This window comes from Odontesthes bonariensis, chromosome 8 (genome assembly GCF_027942865.1).
Source record: "Odontesthes bonariensis isolate fOdoBon6 chromosome 8, fOdoBon6.hap1, whole genome shotgun sequence".
In the NCBI taxonomy this organism is placed as follows: Eukaryota; Metazoa; Chordata; class Actinopteri; order Atheriniformes; family Atherinopsidae; genus Odontesthes; species Odontesthes bonariensis.
The window spans coordinates 24694366-24709481 of record NC_134513.1 but is presented as its reverse complement, the minus strand read 5'-3'; the positions used below and the strand labels follow the sequence as shown (position 1 = coordinate 24709481).

The following is a 15116-nucleotide window of genomic DNA, read 5'->3' as shown; positions in this document are numbered from 1 at the left end:
TAGGATTCCTCCACCCTAACTTGATTGGTTAAAAACAGTCGGGAGCGCTCGGTTTTTGCAAGCATAATTACAGGCTTCAGAGGGAGGTACAGATTTCGTTATTTTTCCTAAACAGACTATTTAATATTCTACTTCCAGAATCCCATGACAGTTCAAGCTAATATGACTAAAAAAAAGTTGCAGACCGCAGCTTTCTTTAATAAGTCGCACCAGGAAGTTATTGACTACTTGTTGTGTGCTACTTTACTTGTTACCTACACAGCAGATATCAACCTTATGACAAACATTAATAAATCGAACACATACTCTAATGAAGGGATGAGAGGTGGTAATGAAAAGCCAGGCAGAGTCTCTATGGCACAACTGTAACAGCGATCGGCTGTTAACCGAAAGGTTGGTCGTTCAAGCCCACCCAGGGACGTTCTGACTTATGCGTATTACGTGAGTTAAAGTAATAATTCTGCTGCCAAAACGCTCTCCTTACATATTATACACGCTCCTTGGCAAAATATTTCTCCAAGGGTGACCTGTTAAGTGCAGTGTAATGCATTACTCAACCTTGAGGCTCCTCTGTCTTTTGTCAAAATTGCACAAGCAAAGTGAAAAAACAACCTTTTTGTCATATTGCTATGAAAGTCACACACAAACAAGAAAAATTCAAAAAGGCTGAGAGACCAAATGAGGGCACTTGGGAAAAAATTTGACATTAAATCTCTTTCTTTAATAAGTCGCACCAGGAAGTTATTGACTACTTGTTTTGTGCTACTTTACTTGTTACCTACACAGCAGATATCAATCTTATGACAAACATAAATAAATCGAACACATACTCTAATGAAGGGATGATAGGTGGTAATGATCGAGGCCACGCCCACGGACAACTACAGAAAGTCTTTGTGGCGCAATCGGCCAGTGCGTTCGGCTGTTAACCGAATGGTTGGTGGTTCGAGCCAACCCAGGGACGAGTGTGTGTACCAACAAATCTACCGGTCAGCAACCAGTTGTAGGTTTGGTAGCAAAGCGATAGCTGTAATGGGTAACTTGTCCCACTGAACACACAAGTTATCCTTTAAGTCATTTGGTTGACAAGAGTTAAGGTGCCAAAGCATGCTGAGCTGTTTGATGAGAGATATTACAATTGTATTGTAACTGGTAATCTTGCTGTATAGCACCTCCTACTTTTCGGTTCAAGTTTGACATAGATCAGCAGCAGTTCACTCGAGTCTCATCACATAAAAATACACAACGCTTGCATCTACCGCCATGAGGGGGCAGTCATGCTCGAAGCCACGCCCACTGCCAACAAAAGCCAGGCAGAGTCTCTGTGGCGGAATCGGCCAGCGTGTTCGGCTGTTAACCGAAAGGTTGGTGTTTCAAGCCCACCTAGGGATGTTCTGACTTATGCGTATTACGTGAGTTCAAGTAAACATTCTGCCGCCAAAACGCTCTCCTTACGCATTATACACGCTCCTTGGCAAAATATTTCTCCAAGGGTGACCTGTTAAGTACAGTGTAATGCATGACTCAACCTGAAGGCTCCTCTGTCTTTTGTCAAAATGGCACAAGCAAAGTGAAAAAACAACCTTTTTGTCATATTGCTATGAAAGTCACACACAAACAAAAAAAATTCAAAAAGGCTGAGAGACCAAATGAGGGCACTTGGGAAAAACTTTGACATTAAATCTCTTTCTTTAATAAGTCGCACCAGGAAGTTATTGACTACTTGTTGTGTGCTACTTTACTTGTTACCTACACAGCAGATATCAACCTTATGACAAACATAAATAAATCGAACACACACTCTAATGAAGGGATGAGAGGTGGTAATGATCGAGGCCACGCCCACAGACAGCTGCAACAAGTCACTGTGGCGCAATCGGCCAGCGCGTTCGGCTGTTAACCGAAAGGTTGGTGGTTCGAGCCCACCCAGGGACGAGTGTGTGTACAAACAAATCTACCGGTCAGCAACCAGTTGTAGGTTTGGTAGCAAAGCGATAGCTGTAATGGGTAACTTGTCCCACTGAACACACAAGTTATCCTTTAAGTCATTTGGTTGACAAGAGTTAAGGTGCCAAAGCATGCTGAGCTATTTGATGAGAGATATTACAATTGTATTGTAACTGGTAATCTTGCTGTATAGCACCTCCTACTTTTCAGTTCAAGTTTGACATAGATCAGCAGCAGTTCACTCGAGTCTCATCACATAAAAATACAGAACGCTTGCATCTACCGCCATGAGGGGGCAGTCATGCTCGAAGCCACGCTCACTGCCAACAAAAGCCAGGCAGAGTCTCTGTGGCGGAATCGGCCAGCGTGTTCGGCTGTTAACCGAAAGGTTGGTGGTTCAAGCCCACCTAGGAATGTTCTGACTTATGCGTATTCCGTGAGTTCAAGTAAACATTCTGCCGCCAAAACGCTCTCCTTACGTATTATACATGCTCCTTGGCAAAATATTTCTCCAAGGATGACCTGTTAAGTGCAGTGTAATGCATGACTCAACCTGAAGGCTCCTCTGTCTTTTGTCAAAATTGCACATGCAAAGTGAAAAAACAACCTTTTTGTCATATTGCTATGAAAGTCACACACAAACAAGAAAAATTCAAAAAGGCTGAGAGACCAAATGAGGGCACTTGGGAAAAAATTTGACATTAAATCTCTTTCTTTAATAAGTCGCACCAGGAAGTTATTGACTACTTGTTTTGTGCTACTTTACTTGTTACCTACACAGCAGATATCAACCTTATGACAAACATTAATAAATCGAACACATACTCTAATGAAGGGATGAGAGGTGGTAATGATCGAGGCCACGCCCACAGACAGCTACAGCAAGTCTCTGTGGCGCAATAGGCCAGCGCGTTCGGCTGTTAACCGAAAGGTTGGTGGTTCGAGCCCACCCAAGGACGAGTGTGTGTACCAGCAAATCTACCGGTCTGCAACCAGTTGTAGGTTTGGTAGCAAATCGATAGCTGTAATGGGTGACTTGTCCCACTGAACACACAAGTTGTCCTTTAAGTCATTTGGTTGACAAGAGTTAAGGTGCCAAAGCATGCTGAGCTGTTTGATGAGAGATATTACAATTGTATTGTAACTGGTAATCTTGCTGTATAGCACCTCCTACTTTTCAGTTCAAGTTTGACATAGATCAGCAGCAGTTCACTCGAGTCTCATCACATAAAAATACAGAACGCTTGCATCTACCGCCATAAGCTCAAAGCCACGCTCACTACCAACACAAGCCAGGCAGAGTCTCTGTAGCGCAATCGGTTAGCGCGTTGGGCTGTTAACCGAAAGGTTGGTGGTTCAAGCCCACCCAGGGACGTTCTGACTTATGCGTATTACTTGAGTTAAAGCAAACAGTCTGCCGCCAAAACGCTCTCCTTACGTATTATACACGCTTCTTGGCAAAATATTTCTCCAAGGGTGACCTGTTAAGTGCAGTGTAATGCATTACTCAACCTTGAGGCTCCTCTGTCTTTTGTCAAAATTGCACAAGCAAAGTGAAAAAACAACCTTTTTGTCATATTGCTATGAAAGTCACACACAAACAAGAAAAATTCAAAAAGGCTGAGAGACCAAATGAGGGCACTTGGGAAAAAATTCGACATTAAATCTCTTTCTTTAATAAGTCGCACCAGGAAGTTATTGACTACTTGTTTTGTGCTACTTTACTTGTTACCTACACAGCAGATATCAATCTTATGACAAACATAAATAAATGGAACACACACTCTAATGAAGGGGTGAGAGGTGGTAATGATTGAGGCCACGCCCACAGACAGCTACAGCAAGTCACTGTGGCGCAATTGGCCAGCGCGTTCGGCTGTTAACCGAAAGGTTGGTGGTTCAAGCCCACCCAGGGACGGTGTGACTTATGGATTTTACGTGAGTTAAAGCAAACATTCTGCTGCCAAAACGCTCTCATTACGCATTATACACGCTCCTTGGCAAAATATTTCTCCAAGGGTGACCTGTTAAGTGCAGTGTAATTCATGACTCAACCTGGAGGCTCCTCTGTCTTTCTTCAAAATTGCACAAGCAAAGTGAAAAAACAACCTTTTTATCATATTGCTATGAAAGTCACACAAACAAGAAAAAATTCAAAAAGGCTGAGAGACCAAATGAAGGCACTTGGGAAACAATTTGACATTAAATGTCTTTCTTTAACAAGTCCGACCAGGAAGTCATTGACTACTTGTTGTGTGCTACTTTACTTGTTACCTACACAGCAGATATCAACCTTATGAAAAACATAAATAAATCGAACACATACTCTAATGAAGGGATGAGAGGTGGTAATGATCGAGGCCACGCCCACAGACAACTACAGCAAGTCTTTGTGGCGCAATCAGCCAGCGTGTTCGGCTGTTAACCGAAAGGTTTGTGGTTCAAGCCCACCCAGGGACGAGTGTGTATACCAACAAATCCACTGGTCAGCAACCAGGGGTAGCAAAAGATAGCCTGGCTATAGCCAGAAATCGTCACTTGAACTAGCACCATCTCCCAATTAAGCCTCAAGTTGCTCCACGAAGACATTTCAGCTGCATCTCGGTGAGGCTAATCCAAGCGAGGCTTACACAGCCTGGATAAGTGCAAGTGCACGAGGAACGTAAGAAGCCCCGACGAGTGGATGGTGGAAAAATGGAGATGGCAGAAAAGGAGAGCAAGACAACAGCTCTAATTTTTTCGGCAGCTGAATAAATAATGCTGATAGAGCTGTATGAGGATTTTAAAAGTGTCATCACCAGAAATGGTAATACATCTGCGATCAATAAAGCGAAGAATACGGCATGACTAACAACTGCAGACAGACTAAATGCGTAAGTTATGAAAGTTTCATACCATTGTCAATTGTTAGACATTTATTTTACTGTCCTCATGTATTTATGCTCTCCTCTTTGTGTTATAATGTGTTTACATAAAGCATGCTGAATTGTCTCTGTATGTGATGTAAAGCACAAATATACTGGCCCTGCTCAGTTTATTAATAACTCAATAATCGACACGCATCATCATACTTTGTGACTATATTATCATGAGTGTGTGACCCACATATTATTTTTTCACTGTTACATCTCAACAGGAGCTATCTTAACAGCCAAAAGCATACCTGGCAGCAGGTGAAGGTAAAGTACAGCTACATATTTCAGAGTGGTAAGTAGCCTTTGAAGAAATGTGTTTGTCCAATAAAGAGAGCAGCAAACTAGATATGGAACACAAGAAACTGAAAATAAAAAAGATCAAGCTAGAGATTATGAAACTGGAGAGGGATGTTAGTATAAATTCAGATAAAGGAGAATTTCGTGTTGTGAACTGTATTTAATTCTGTTTTCTCTCCACAGCTTGAGAAACATGTAATAATAATTAAACAGTTCAACACAACTTGAACTCAAACTTGTCATTATTGTACGATTCATGCAAAGTATTAGAAATGTGTTTTTTACATTTATATTCACAGTGGGGTGCAATGACCTAAACGTGTGGAAAGTTATAAATCATCTCTGTCCATTTAGTCTTCTTACACTTGCTCTGACTTAAACTGCTACTGTGTCAATGCTAACTTATGAAAAGAAGTTCTAACTCAAAGGTCACAACAATAAGGATCAAAGGAAATATGTGTCCCTGTAGGTCCCTCACTGTGTCAGGAGAAACTGAGTCCTTTCAGGCACTAGAACTCAACGAAGAAAAGACTTGAGCCTGAAAAGTTGTCCACAAGACAAAATGTATAAAATATGAAGTATACTATAAAATTTAAGATGGCTCTGTCAGAAGTCAGCCATGGTGCTTGAGAATTTTAAGCAATGAACCTGTATTTAATTTGGCCAAAGGTCATTTCTATCCGTGCCCTTGTTTTAGCATGTGCATGTGCATGTGCATGTGCATGTGCATGTGCATGTGCATGTGCATGTGCATGTGCATGTGCATGTGCATGTGCATGTGCATGTGCATGTGCATGCCCTTGTTCCTGGATCAGGATATGGCGTGAGGAGGTACGGCCAGCATGCATAGCCTCTGTCCCCAAGCAGGACACCATTGAACTCTCCTGCAGAATAAGAGAAATGTTGGATGGATATACATGTGTTAAGACTTGGCAATTTGATGCAATATGTGCCTTTTAATGGCTATCTATAATAAAGTATGACGAGCACTTTAAATTCCTTAAGATGACCTCTACACCTGACCTCTCATTACATTACCAAAATTCTGCCTATGCTACACCTTACTTCAAAAGTACACTCCTTCGGGTAAGTAAAATTCTCGCGCCTTGTGCAAACCTCTGTGCCAGTGAGGATGCTCGGAAGATCCTAGAATCATGAACTGATCCCGGCCATTTAGCCTCAATGTTGGAAATGAAATGAGCTCCATCACAGATCATCTGTATGCACGGAGGATAGGAGTCAATGATGAGCTTTCACAGGGCATAAATGTAACATTGCTTAGCATTACTCAAAGGGGTTGATGTGGTATTTTTCAAAATGAGAAATCCAGTTCAGAGTCTATGGACAATTATCCCCAAGTGTACCTGTACATTTAGGATATGGAAAAATGTTCGGTTTACATAGTCAGCCTCCACGGGTCCAGCAGGGGCCTGGACAATGTGACAATGTTTAAATCCAGACTGAAAACAGTTCTATTTAGATGTGCATATGACACCTGAAAGTATCTTATCTGCACTCTTCACTTTTAAATTAATTAATTAATGATTTCTTTGTTTTTTGGAATAATTTTATTGCCTTCTTGTGATTTTATGTAGCTGTAAAGCGCTTTGAATTGCCTTGTGTACGAATTGTGATCTACACATTGCCTTGCCTTGGATGCGTACATGGGCACAGTGTAGTGCACCGATAACATTAGGGAAGCCTGAGGGAGATGATGAACTTAATGCAAATACTTCAGCCAGTAGGTTGTTTTACATTATCGGCTACTGTAAATGTGGAGCAGCAGCCTGAAAGGACAGAGCCCCCCCCCCCGACATTCGCAATACTGACACTCTTCCTCTGTTCAGGTCTTAACTCAAAACCCATCCGTTTAACTTTGCTTACCTCCATTGATTGCTCCGTTCTGTGTATGTTTAATATGGTATGATGTTTTAATTCCTGTGTTTTATCTAATATCTTGTTTGTACAGTGTCCTTGACTGTTTTGAAAGGAGCTTTCAATAATTTGTATCATTAACATTATTACCTGTCCCCCATTTTTCTGAGTCTGGTTCTACGTGGGTGTAGATCGGATGTTTGTTAGGTATTGATTAGTTTTAATGAATACCATGTTCTCTCTCATTTAATTTCATGCTCAATACGTGTGTATAGTTGCGTTTCTTTAGTTGCACTGGCACCGACTGATTGATTTTTCGAGACAGTGAAAGTGGTGATATGATTACCACAGTTTTTGTTTCATTTTTTAGACAAGACATGAGTTGCGGGAGCGCAGAATTCTAGGTGAACATTTCTTTCCGGAGTCTGTTTCAGCCAGTCGGACATTTTTTGAGTTGCAGCTAAGCTAAGCTTCAACTTTAGCCTGCCCGGGACCAGGCTAGTTCAGCAGTATAAATTACCATGGTTACTCAGCGGGCGTTCAAATAAGCCACCTTTATAGAACGGAACTCTCGCTAAATTTAGCCAGAAGTAGCGAAATAAGCCAGGCTTTCCGCTAAGCCAGCTTCTAGGAATACCCCCCAACTCTGAAACCCTTTCTACACACTCTTAATTCAAACTAGTTTGGTGTGCTCACGAGTGTCCTCCAAAGTCCACTTTTCTGATATAAGTGAGAAAAATAATTATTTTGTCAAAAGACTGAAATCTGTCACTTTTGGTAAATAGATCAGAGGATCGTTTACCCGATTTCTTTAAGTTGTGTTTGTTATTTTGAATAGTGTAGTAAATATGAGAGAAGGTCACCGAGCCAATGTAGAAATGAATGATGAAGAAGTCTGCTGACACGGACTTAGTCGAACAAAGAAATCTTTATTTCTGTCGTCAGGTCCGTCTCCAATTTACAGAAAAGATGCATCTTTCCGGAGAGAATGTGTCAATTCGCCAGATGGAAAACCCTCTCCCCCCTGGAGAGAAAGTCCCTTACTTTTAAAAGCTGTTCAAGGCCAATGTCTAGGTATTTAGCCAAGAGATATGGTCTGACTTTAAGGATGTCTCCTACCAAATCTATCCTTATTTGGTCATGTTAAGTGTTTATTTAAGTCTGTCTCCATGCCTTGCATGGAGGCGCGCAGAGGCGCGCAGAGGCGCGCAGAGGCGCGCGCAACAATTATGCACTTGATGAAACTATCCAGCTGCGAACCCAAATGAACCTGATTCGGCCCTCTTCATCTGCCTGGGTCTCCATTTTGCCTGTGGGTCCATACACTTCAATAGTCACGTGGATAAGGCACTGGCCTCCTAAGCCAGGGATTGTGGGTTCGAGTCCCATCAGAGGTGTGTAGCAGAGTGGCGCAGCGGAAGCGTGCTGGGCCCATAACCCAGAGGTCAATGGACCGAAACCATCCTCTGCTATGTATAAATTTTCAAATCAAACTCGACATCTCTCACTAAAAAAAACCTGGAAAAGATGATTTAACATTCATAGCATCACAATTGACACTTGACCAACTCTGAAAGCCTTTCTACACACTCTTAATTCAAACTCGTTTGGTGTGCTCATGAGTGTCCTCTAATGTCCACTTTTCTGATATAAGGAAGAAAAAATAATTATTGTGTCAAAAGACTGAAATCTTTCACTTTTGTTAAATGGATTAGAGGATCGTTTACCCGATTTGTCTTATCAAGGGAGGCAAAAATAGCGCCAAGCGATGTGAGGTCTAACTTTTTCATTGAGAACGATTTTGTGATGCAAATGTATTACTCTTTTGAACGCATATTGTTTTGAGAAGAAAGACGCTTTATTTTTCTAGCCCCAGCCAACTAGCCGGACTACCTTCGTGGACGCCAAAACTCAGCTGGAACTCGGCTCACAGGATGCAGCGGGGGGTAAGTCAATGTTCATAAATGATATTGCTAATATGGGATGTCATACAACTTCATGTCAAAAGAGGCGAACTATCCCTTTAAGTTTGCAGTTCCGTGAGAGGATTCTTAGCTTTCTGGCCACAGCCCAGAGGAATTCCATGATCGCCATGGTTCCCTCCTCAGAAGCATCATCGCAGCATCATTTAAAAACAAACATAAACACCATCAGTCTACACAACTTTTTTTCTTCACATTTCACTCCACCAGTTGTGGAAGATTGTAACTTCTGCTGAGGACTTGTTGCATCCCAACATGAAGAAAACACTCTCAGAAACCCAGAAAAGTGGAACAACATACTTCCAACAGGAAAAAATATCAGGTTAGAGAAATGTCAAAGTCTGCTCTCTTTTCTAAAGTTTCCACTGAGAAGATTTTTAAAAAGTTCATAGTCACTCATATTCAAATGACCAAAAACCTCTGAAATAAACACTTCCCACCTTCAGCTTAAAGGCAAAGTATGCTGAAGTCAGGTTTAAACTCATTTCAAAAGAAAAAACAGCATCCAAACATTAGCTCTTCTCAAATTGGTCTAAGTGTAGAACAGGGTCATTTTTTTTATAAATCAATATTTTTATAATTACACATAGAAATTGGTATGAAGAGTTGAACATTAAATCATATATATTTATTTATATAGCTGATAAAAGTATTCACAGGACAGAAGTCCTCAGCTTCCTGCTGGGACACATAGTCACATGTAAAGGTAATATGTAAATTGTGGAAAAGCAATCACTGTAATGTTATCTTTTTCAATTTGGGATGAGAAAGGCATTCTTTCTTATTTGAATTGAATTCAAAATTCAATTCAATTCAAATTCAATTCAAAAATACTTTATTTATCCCAGAGGGAAATTAAATGTTGATGTAGCTCAATTAAATCAAGGAGTTATTATAGATGCTGATGGCTGTGGGCAGGAAAGATTTCCTGTAGCGGTCCGTTTTGCATCCAAACTGAAGAAGCCTTTGACTGAAGAGACTCTGTTTTCTGATAACAGTCTCATGGAGAGAATGTTCAGGGTTGTCCATAATTCTCTTGATTTTATGCAAAATCCTTCTTTGCATTATTGTCTCCGGAGGTTCCACAGTCGTCCCCAGAACAGAACCAGCCTTCTTTATCAGGTTGTTGAGTCTTTTTAGGTCCCTGGTTCTGATGCTGCTGCCCCAACAGATGACGCAAGAGGAAATGACGCTCTCAACAACAGACTTGTAGAAGATCTGCAACATCTTGTTGCAAACCTTGAAGGACCTTAGCTTCCTCAAGAAGTACAGTCTGCTCTGTCCTTTCTTGTAGATGGCTTCACTGTTGTGTCTCCAGTCCAGTCTGTTGTCCACATGAACACCAAGTATTTATATTCCTCAACCACCTCCACTTCTTCTCCCATGATGGAAACAGGGTTTGATCTGACCCTGTTTCTCCTGAAATCTACAATCATCTCCTTTGTTTTCTTAACATTCAAGATGAGATGATTGTTCCCACACCATGCCACAAAGCGGTCCACCAGCTCTCTGTACTCAGCTTCTTGTCTATCTCTGATACACCCGACAACTGCAGAGTCATCTGAATATTTCTGTAGATGACAGGAGTCTGACTAAACTGAATTGAATCCTAACTCAAAGACTGTCCTTTATCCAAATAAGGTACCAACTCCCTGTCAAAAGATTACATTTGATCCCTAACCATGATCATTTCCTAACCCTCGCTAAGAAGTCTGGATTTTTAAAGTCCCAACCCTGCGTTATTGGCTAAACCTAAACAGGAAGGGACAAAGTTCCATCCTAATGTGTTGTGTTTACATGTGAACAAGACCACAAGTAACATGAACACTACTTGTATGTACTTCTGTAAGTGATTATGGTACAGAGAGGCCAGTTATTTCAAAGTAAAAGCTTAAGATCTGTCATATTTAGGAGCACTTTCACATGTGACTGTGTGTGGGTTTTTCCTTTGATCAGCTATCACAGTCTTGAAAAGCAGGGGTCCTGCCCAACAACGGGGTCAGCCCCACTTCCTCATAAGATGAGTTTTTTTAATCTTTCTTTACTCAGAGGTGCTGTGATATTCAGGCTCAATAATTACTCTTAAACTATGATTCTGAGCTGCAGGACTTTCAGGTTAACTTTGCAGTTCTGTGAGAGGATTCTTAGCTTTCTGGCCACAGCCCAGAGGAATTCCATGATCGCCATGGTTCCCTCCTCAGAAGCATCATCGCAGCATCATTTAACCCTTTAGGCGCCAAGATTGTTTTTTGAAAATACTGGATTTTGACATTAATATTTCCAAAGCTGGTGGCTGAAAGGGGGTTAAAGATAGATGCCTACTGTACATTAGAAAAATGTTGCCCATGATCCATAGTTTATGTGGGGTATGAAATTATTGATCTAATTTGCATATTATGACGTCATCAGGTGGCAGCCATTTTGAATCTCATTATGTTCAGGAAATATTGGAATTGAGTGATTTTGAACTTGTTTTTTTAAAACTTTTTTTTTCTTTTTGTCTTTTTATCATCATCTATAATGATCAGGGAATAAGGAAAGCAACAATAAAACAGAATAATGTAGTAAAATATTACTATATCATCATTACCATATAGTTGGAAAACACATGCGAAAAGTTACCTATATTTTTTCAGGAAATGGTGGATATTGACTTGATGTTTGAACTTATTTTCATTTTTCTGTCTTTTACCATCATTCATAAGGAGGAAACCAACATTAAAACAGGAGAAAGTGGTAAAATACTGTCATCATACAGTATGAACTGATAGTTCTAGAATGCGCTGCTGAGGGTGGCAGCATGTTGGAGTAGCTCTGTACCTCACATTGAGATTTTTCTTTTTCTCTAAATTTCATTCCTGTTATTTCTTGGAAGAAATTGCATTTTTTGGACAACTGTTCCTTCCTGCCTTGGATGCTGTGCAGCTGGATTAATTTTTCCCAATACTTTTGTATATTTTACTCTTTTGTCATGATGCATCACCATAGCAACAAGGTGGTTTACAACAGGGAGCAGCTGAATAACATTGGAAAAGCAGAAATAATTCGACAACTGAAGCCAGAAATCCCACTGGAATTGAAAAGGAGGCGTCGTGGATGCAGAGCAGGAGCAAAGAGGAGAGAAAGAAAGAAGAAGTTCAAACCATCTCTGCCATCCTGCATCATGGGAAATGTAAGATCGTTAGCTAACAAGTTGGATGAACTTTTAGCCTTGATAAGGACTCAGCAAGAATATCGGGAATGTAGCATTATGTGTTTTACTGAGACATGGCTGCAGGATCATATACCCGACTCCAGCGTCTCTCTGCCGGGCTTCCTGACTGTACGAGCAGATCGAGATATAAAGACTAGCAGGAAAAGGAAAGGGGGTGGATTGGCAGTGCTTGTCAACAACAGATGGTGTCACCCAGGACATGTTACTGTGAAGAGTCGTCTCTGCAGTCCTGACATTGAACTATTGGCAGTAAGTTTTCGTCCATATTATTTGCCAAGAGAGTTCACCAGTGTTGTTTTGGTGGCTGTTTATATTCCACCCTTAGCTGTTGCCGACACTGCATGTGATGTCATCAGTTCCGTTGTTGCTAAGATACAGACTCAACACCCCAATTCTTTTGTGGCAATATCTGGTGATTTTAATCATGCCTCACTCTCTGCTACACTGCCAACTTTTCAACAGTTTGTCAGCTGCTCTACCAGAGAAAACAAGACATTGGATTTGTTTTACACAAATGTCAAGGATTCATACATTTCCAAATCAAGACCTCCCCTGGGAAAATCAGATCACAACCTTGTTTTTCTCTGTTCAGCATATAAACCCCTTGTCCAGAGACTACCTGTCACAAAAAGGACTGTTAGAAAATGGTCAGAGGAAGCTGAAGAAGCCTTACAGGGTTGTTTTGATGCAACCGATTGGATTTCTCTTTGTAAGCCACATGGAGAGGACATTAATGCCATGACTGAGTGTGTGACTGACTATATTAACTTCTGTGTGGACAACACCATCCCCACCAGAACAGTGAGATGCTTCCCTAATAACAAACCCTGGATCACCAGTGAGCTAAAGGAACTATTGAACAAGAAAAAAAGAGCCTTTAGGGAGCGAGACAGGGAGTTACTGAGGAGTATACAGAAGCAGCTCAAAGTCAAGATCAGAGAGAGCAAGGAGGTGTATAGAAAGAAACTTGAGAGTAAACTGCAGAGGAACAATATCAGAGATGTGTGGTCAGGAATGAAGAAGATCACAGGCCTCAAGCAGAGGGAGGATCGGATGGATGGAAGTCTGGACACAGCAAATGAGCTGAACACATTCTTCAACAGGTTCAGTTCAGGAACAAGCTCACCATCCTCCCCTCCTGTTCCCAGCCAAAGAGACATCCCACCCTCCTCTGACCCACAGCTTTCCTGTAACATCTCCACCTCCACCTCAGTCATGGATTCTTCTGCTTCCACTAGTTTGTCTTCAACCCAATCAGGAGATGCTGCTGTCCCCTTTGCCTCCCCCTCCCACTTTTCTGTTTCTAGAAGTCAGGTGAAGAGGCAGTTGGAAAGACTGAACCGGAACAAGGCTGCAGGTCCAGATGGTGTCAGCCCCCGAGTCCTGAAGGCCTGTGCAGAGCAGCTCTGTGGGATTCTGCAACACCTTTTCAACCTTAGCTTGACCCAAGAGAAGGTACCACTGTTGTGGAAGACATCCTGTCTGGTTCCGGTACCAAAGAAAACTCACCCCTCAGACATCAATGATTACAGACCTGTTGCCCTGACATCCCACATCATGAAGGTCCTGGAGAGACTCCTGTTGACCCACCTGTGTAAGCAAACCAGCACATATCAGGACCCCCTGCAGTTTGCTTATCGCCATGGAGTTGGAGTTGAAGACGCTATCATACACCTGCTTCAACAAACCCACTGTCATCTGGACAAAGCAGGCAGCACTGTGAGGATCATGTTCTTTGATTTCTCCAGTGCATTTAACACAATCCAGCCTGATCTGCTTAGTCTGAAACTCCAGAAGACTCAGGTGGAGGCCTCAACAATCACCTGGATTAATGACTACCTGACAAACAGACCACAGTTTGTCAGACTGAAGAAATGTGTGTCTAACCAGGTGATCAGCAGCACAGGAGCACCACAGGGGACTGTACTCTCACCATTCCTTTTCACTCTGTACACTTCAGACTTCCAGTACAAGTCAGACTCCTGTCATCTACAGAAATATTCAGATGACTCTGCAGTTGTCGGGTGTATCAGAGATGGACAAGAAGCTGAGTACAGAGAGCTGGTGGACCGCTTTGTGGCATGGTGTGGGAACAATCATCTCATCTTGAATGTTAACAAAACAAAGGAGATGATTGTAGATTTCAGGAGAAACAGGGTCAGATCAAACCCTGTTAACATCATGGGAGAAGAAGTGGAGGTGGTTGAGGAATATAAATACCTTGGTGTTCATGTGGACAACAGACTGGACTGGAGACACAACAGTGAAGCCATCTACAAGAAAGGACAGAGCAGACTGTACTTCTTGAGGAAGCTAAGGTCCTTCAAGGTTTGCAACAAGATGTTGCAGATCTTCTACAAGTCTGTTGTTGAGAGCGTCATTTCCTCTTGCGTCATCTGTTGGGGCAGCAGCATCAGAACCAGGGACCTAAAAAGACTCAACAACCTGATAAGGAAGGCTGGTTCTGTTCTGGGGACGACTGTGGAACCTCTGGAGACAATAATGCAAAGAAGGATTTTGCATAAAATCAAGAGAATTATGGACAACTCTGAACATCCTCTCCATGAGACTGTTATTGGAAAACAGAGTCTCTTCAGTCAAAGGCTTCTTCAGTTTGGATGCAAAACGGACCGCTACAGGAAATCTTTCCTGCCCACAGCCATCAGCATCTATAATAACTCTTTGATTTAATTGAGCTACATCAACATTTAATTTCCCTCTGGGATAAATAAAGTATTTTTGAATTGAATTTGAATTGAATTTGAATTGAATTGAATTGAATTGAATCATTAGGCTACCATAGGGTAGGAAAACATGCAAGAAGTGGAAGACATTGAATTGATTTTTTTTTTAACCTGTTCAACCTTATTCATAATGATCAGGAAT

General features: G+C 41.5%; 3 non-coding genes across 3 annotated transcripts; all 3 read left to right on the top strand.

Annotated features, from left to right (window-relative positions):
- Positions 1 to 1861: 1861 nt before the first annotated feature.
- On the top strand, positions 1862 to 1935 carry trnan-guu (transfer RNA asparagine (anticodon GUU)). The gene has a single exon. It is a non-coding gene; the product is annotated as a tRNA-Asn (tRNA).
- Positions 1936 to 3248: 1313 nt separating this feature from the next.
- trnan-guu (transfer RNA asparagine (anticodon GUU)) lies at positions 3249 to 3322 on the top strand. The gene has a single exon. It is a non-coding gene; the product is annotated as a tRNA-Asn (tRNA).
- A 469-nt stretch (positions 3323 to 3791) lies between these two features.
- trnan-guu (transfer RNA asparagine (anticodon GUU)) lies at positions 3792 to 3865 on the top strand. The gene has a single exon. It is a non-coding gene; the product is annotated as a tRNA-Asn (tRNA).
- Positions 3866 to 15116: the final 11251 nt, after the last annotated feature.